A 6447-nucleotide genomic window follows, 5' to 3' on the forward strand; every position below is an offset into this window, starting at 1 on the left:
ATTTGAGTATGAAGCCTATACACACAATAATCCAATAACAACACCATGAGAGAAAAGTGACTGGAAGATCCCAGTGGCTGGGGTACTCTGTGTTGTATATTATTGACAATAAGGGTACGAGTATATAAACACGGATCCTTTCCAATGTAGGAGACTATAAACACGGATCCTTTCCACTGTAGGAGACTATTTCAATTATTACTATATATAGAAATCAGAAGAAGCTGTTCATGATGTCGGTTTGGCTTCAAATATTACTTGTAATTTTCATTTTAAAAATATTTTTTGTTTACGTGTTTTAAATTTAATTAGTATTTATGCTTGTGCGACAAATAAATTATTCATAATTGTAAGTCCTACGGCGTTTTTTTCCCCTTTATCCACCAACCATGATGCCTTATTTATCACAATTAAGTTAAATTGTGTCATTACAAATCATTGTGAAAAGGAGATGGGAAGAGTTGCTGCATCAAGCCGGAGTATATTCTTAGCTTTGCATGCGGATTCGACTCTTATCTAAAGGCACGGGGTTTGCCCTCCGTCCATTAATCTTTAGAGAATTGATTTTGGGAGCCATTGGAGAAATGGTCATGGGCTCTTCACTTGCAACTTGCTCCAAAAGCTCATAGCTAGCATCCAGCTACTTAGTTAAAACTTGTTTCAAAGGCCTAGATCACCGTTTGACTCTTTGCTAATTGCTCCCAATTCGTTCCAAAGGCGCAGAGTTGGTCTCTGGCTCTTCATCTTTATGAATTGATTCTGAGAGCTATTAGAAGAATGATCCTGATGGGTCCCTATTTTATAATATGTTTTTATGTATAATTAAGGGATTTTATAATGTTTGAAGGGTTTAAAATGCAATAGATACTCATATTTTGATTTAACAAAACTATATGAATTAATTGCTTAAAAGTGCATTTTTTATTATATTTTTATAATTTCCCTTCTGAGAGGTATCTCTGTTTTGATTCCAGGAAATATTCTATCAAGCAAAACATGGACCCCTAGAAAACTACATTTGTGGCAATCACGTGGTATTACAAAAGGATTTTCTAATTATCTAATTGGAAATTATCCAAAATATCTAGTCAGAATATCTCTTATTTTCCATCATATACTAAAGAGCTTGAATAATTAATTTCTTTTGTGGATAATTCTATTATCATATTTTGAATTTGAATAAATATTTTATTCATATTTCTTTATCCATTTAATTTTCCAAATATCCACATTATCATTTTTATCTTCTTTCTAAACCCTAACCCTAATTCATCCTACCACCATATTTTTATTCAAATTTGAGATATTATCCCTTTATCCAATATCATTTAAATCCAAAAGCTCTTTTACTTTGATTGCCATGAAGATCACACCAAATCAAGAGAATTCAAATTCAAAGTTCTATCAAGATTACAAGATAAAAGAAGATAAAAGATCAAGTTAGAAGACTCAAGGGTTTCTTCATCCAACTAGAACAGATTCAAAAGCTATAAAAAGAGATCAAGAGGGCCTTGAAGAAGCAATGAAGCCATCTACACTACACAAGCACAAGCATACACTTGGCTTCCTCTTGTATCTAGTTATTTCATTGTCTTCTTATCATTATTTTCTTTTTATCATTATGGTGTCATCTAATCATATGTGCGGCTAGTCCTCTTTTTTCCTGAGGACAAGATAACGTGGCTTGAGTTCCTGTTTATATTATGGAGTTTGATAGTTTTCTTATTTCAATCCACTAGTATGTTGCGTTTATAAATTTCCTAGGTTAGGATTTTTATTTCTTTTTTGGACTGATATTTGATTTGTGTTTTAGTTGAACAATTATGTTTTGAAGTTTTCAATAAATATATTTTCAGTTTCCTCATGATTCTATGAGTGTTTATCTTTATAGATTTCTATTTTGATTTGCATAAGTAGTTCATGCTCTAGGGTTTTCGATAGATTATTCTTTTTAAGGAACAAGATATAATTGTTTAATTGAATTCATAAGCTAATTAGTTTTTAAATGATTAATTCAAAGGTGATTATATGCTAGTTCTATAGTTATAATTATTAATTAATCACAACTTAGATGTTATTTAGGGTTTTTCCTTTTGACTTAGTGATTGTTTTTATACAAACTTCTCATCCTTTTGAACCGTGATAGCCACTCATCAACGTCCTTGGAAAGTGCATCATTCTGGTAAAGTCTTTGTTCCTTTTTCTTTCTTTTACTTATTGTTATTTTCTTTTTATTTTTCTCAATTTATTTTCTTAAAAAATCAATCAATTTTCTTTCCTACTCTTTCCTTCTCTACATCATGTTTTTCTTAATTAAAAAGGTTTTCAAAATTTTAACAAAGCTCTGTATAAAGAGAGACGATCTAAGTTGACCTTTATACTATATAGGATTAATTTAGTTAAGTAATTTGAGAGCTTACACGATAAGGCAATCAAATTTTGGCACCGTTGCCGTGGAGCCAAATTTATTTTGACTCATTTTTTATTTTTTAAACGTGATTTTACTGTGCTACGAATTTCTGTGCATGCCTAGGGATACTACTTTAGTCCTTTGTGATTCTGAGCCTAAAAGAATATTTAGGTTGCGTAGAAAATAAATTTTGCATAAAATCAACCAAGTTAATACTTCTAGTTAAAAAAAAAAAAAAACTAGTGAGTTTAGTTCACCTAGTAACTTTGATTTTGAATCTGTTGGCTCTGTGCAAAATTATAAAATTATTTATAATAACCTCATGGATGGTGAACGTGATTCTAAGGATAGGCCTACTAGGACCACAAGAGAATTAACATCTTCAGTTGCTAATTATAATTCTAGACATGCTGCCTATCCTACTTTTAATTCTAATTTTGAAATCAAAGGTCATGTACTAGCTAACTTGTCCAAATTTCATGGTCTTGCAGGTGAGGATCCACATGAACACTTGATGAGCCTACAAATGAATTGTGTAACCACGAAACCTACTAGGGCCAATATTGATGAGATTTAATGGAGAGTGTTCCACTTAACCTTAGAAGGAAGAGCAAGAGAATGGTATCTTAGGCTACAAAAACACCTTGCTAGTACATTCAATTCATGGAATAACTTGAAGAAAGCCTTCCTAGAGAGATTCTTTCCCACATCACACATGGCCAGCTTGAGAAAAGAAATTTATTCAGTCAAACAAGACCCATAAGAGACATTCTATGAGTTTTAGAGCCGCTTTCAAGAGCTACTAAGCAAGTGCCCTCATCATCAAATCCCCAAAAAACACCTTATTCAATACTTTTATGAGGTATTATTAGGGCATGAGTAAGCTACTATTGATGCTACCTCGAGAGGATCTTTATTAGATGTTATAGTACAAGATGCATGGGAGATGCTTAAGAAAAGAGCAATAAACAGTCAACAATATGGTACTAGAGACCGAAGTACTCGAACAACAAGTCAACTTGCTTCTTTTACATCTAATCATGAGATGAAAAATGTAGCTGCGCAATTGGCTGTTTTAACCACAACAGTAAATGGTATTAAAGCTAATATGGTCTCCCCTTCTCATGCTACAACACGTGAACTTGTGCCTATTAGCTGTGAAATATGCAACTCTTTTACACATGTTACTACCACATGCCCCTGTAATGTTCAAGAGGTTTCTGTTATGTACCAAGGGAGACCTAATAAAAAATGAGACCTCTTTTCTAATAGTTACAATGAGGGGCGGAAGATGAACCCAAACCTTAGGTATGGTGGAGGAGACAATAGAAATATCATGAAAAGTATCAACTGTTAGATATGATTAGTTTTGATCATATCAAATAATAGAGCAAAAAATTTGCATAAATTATTTACCTCATATTTTGACTAACTATCATACTTGATATCCTGTGTAGTTTCCTCAAGAAAAGAAAGGAGTTATTATGTTGAACTTTGAGTTGTGAAGAATGATCAAGAGGAAGAAGAAGAAGAGAGATTGAGAAAAGAAGAACTTGCAAGACCAAATGGAAATATCAAGATTTAAGTTCATAGATTTGATGTTAAAGGTTGCTATGCTCAATCAAAAGTTTGAATGGCTCAATCGGAAGCTAAAATGTACAAACCGGAAGTTATATAATCATATATTGAGTCACCCTTCATATAAACATGGAAAATAAGCTTCAGAGGTGATTTTCATGGGCATTTATCGATCACTTGATCGATCATCCACTTATCGATCAAGTTATCGATAAAATACATACTCTGTTATGCTCTGTTCTTTGTTCAGCTCTGATATAGGTTCGGTATTTCTCTAATATCTCTTAAACCAAAAATCAGTTTGAAGTAAAACTTGATTCATATGAAACTAGACTTAGAACACGGTTCATGGACACCAAAATCAGCCTCAAAGAGTTTCATATGAGGGAGATATGTTGTTCGAAACATTGCAGTAAGGATTAACGCCTTGATTCCGACCTTCAGTCACTGTGATGAAGATAACTTTGCAAACACAACGAATTTTGGGGTGATTCTTATTGCATTAGAAAGTAGACTCAAAGATCTTTCTGGAGATAGGTCATTTGAAAAATTTGGAGTTGAATTGGAAGAGTTATGATCACTCAAAGTTGACCTTCGTTCTACTTGAATCAGAATTCGAATTTATTGAGGCAAAGACCAGAAGTTCTACATTGATTGATTAAGCTCTTGAGCAACATGCTACTCAAACATGTTATTGAGTAAAAGCACTAGAAGAATTGAGGAAATGAAAAGCCATTATCAGATGTTACTCGAGCCTAATCAAGCAACTACATACTCGATCACTTTATTGAGTTCCTAGTACTATCTCTTCAATTCTTCTCTTTTATCTTCACATGCATTATTAAGGTTTTATCAATAACTTGTTGGATAAATGGTTTTCGGATAACGTTATGGATAAATGTATTTATCGATCACTTGATCGATAAATAAGGTTAACGTTATGGATAAATAGGCATTTATCGATAAATAGATCATATGAGAAGACAGATAAATGGTAATGCGTTCTACTCATTCTATATTTTGCTTTAGTCTCCATTTATCGATCACCTTATCGATCAGTCATTTATCGATAATATGATCGAAACATTGCTTCATAACTCTGCATGCAGGTAATTATTTCAGTAGCTTATCGATCACCTGATCGATCAGCAAATTATCGATTACATGATTGATAATTAGCACATCACTTTTAAACCATGATTCTTAGATCACGGGATCGATAATCTCATTATCGATAATATGATCAATCACCGCGCTTCATGTTTACCTTGTTTTCACATAACGTGATCGATAAATCAGTTCTTTGACTATACAGGATTAAACCTCTTTATCGATTACTTGATCGATCATTATTTAATCGATCACCTATTCGATTAACCTACATAGCCTGTGTTTTCACTGAATATACTTTTTCTTATTGTTTATCGATAAGATTATCCATCATCTATTTATCGATAATGTGTTCGAAAATTATTGCTTTAAATTCTGTAATACCACACTTTGTTTATCGATAACCTGATCGATCAACAAGTGTTCGATCACTTGTTCGATCATTGTACAAGTTCATTTCATAACAGCATTTCACAATGATTTCGAAATATTTTATCTTTTTATCTTTAAGCTTTTCTCAACCTTCTTTTTACACATAACTCTCTATTGAAAGAATACGAAGGCAAACATAACTTGAAAAAGATTATCCTTGCATAATCCATTTAAAGCTCGCTGCATACATGTTTCATCATTTATCGATCATTTGTTTGATCATCATATGATCCATAATCTATTCGATAATTGCATATATCTGCTATATCTTTTTTTCATGTAATTAATCGATAATATGATCGATCAAAGGATTATCGATCAAGGCATCGATTAAGTAAGTTCATCTTACTCTCTGAATATCTGAATATCTGATGATTGATTCCATGTTTTCCAACTTATTGTTTCTAAGATTATCAGATACTTATCACTTGATCTGAGGAAGATTATTTCAGGTAAAGAGCCACAACGAATTTATGATGTAAAGAATCAACTTTTGTCAGAAGCTTCCAACGGCTAGTTTCAATGGTCATATTCTTCAAGTCAAACGGGAAGAAAATGCTTAATGGTCAAGTACCCAATATCATCTATAAATAGAAGAGCATTCAAAACAAAAAAAAGGAAGAGTCTGAGCTTACAACATCAAATGCTAAAATGCCGTATCAACATATTCTCATTTAGAGCTCCGAAAGAAAACTCCCTGTCTCTGTACTTCATAGATTAAAACTTATGTATTCGTAAGATAGAGAGGAGAGTTTCCCAGACGTGCTTAAGATTCATCTATCACTTCTTTGAGAGAAGAAATATTCAATCTTCGTTATCATTATTAGATTGTATCCTTACGGTGTGTAAGGGGGAGTATTACCTCAGTGAGAGGTTGTTGTTGAATTAGACTGGTTAGTCTAAGAATTGTAAGTGGT

General features: G+C 32.6%; 1 non-coding gene across 1 annotated transcript; it reads right to left on the reverse strand.

Moving 5' to 3' along the window:
* Nucleotides 1–3131: 3131 nt before the first annotated feature.
* LOC114757707 (small nucleolar RNA R71) lies at nt 3132–3238 on the reverse strand. Its single transcript, XR_003741597.1, has one exon. It is a non-coding gene; the product is annotated as a small nucleolar RNA R71 (small nucleolar RNA).
* Between the last annotated feature and the right edge of the window lie 3209 nt (nt 3239–6447).

This window comes from Neltuma alba, unplaced genomic scaffold, assembly GCF_004799145.2.
Source record: "Neltuma alba isolate B1F8T4 unplaced genomic scaffold, ASM479914v2 tig00001496_pilon, whole genome shotgun sequence".
NCBI classification, from domain to species: Eukaryota; Viridiplantae; Streptophyta; class Magnoliopsida; order Fabales; family Fabaceae; genus Neltuma; species Neltuma alba.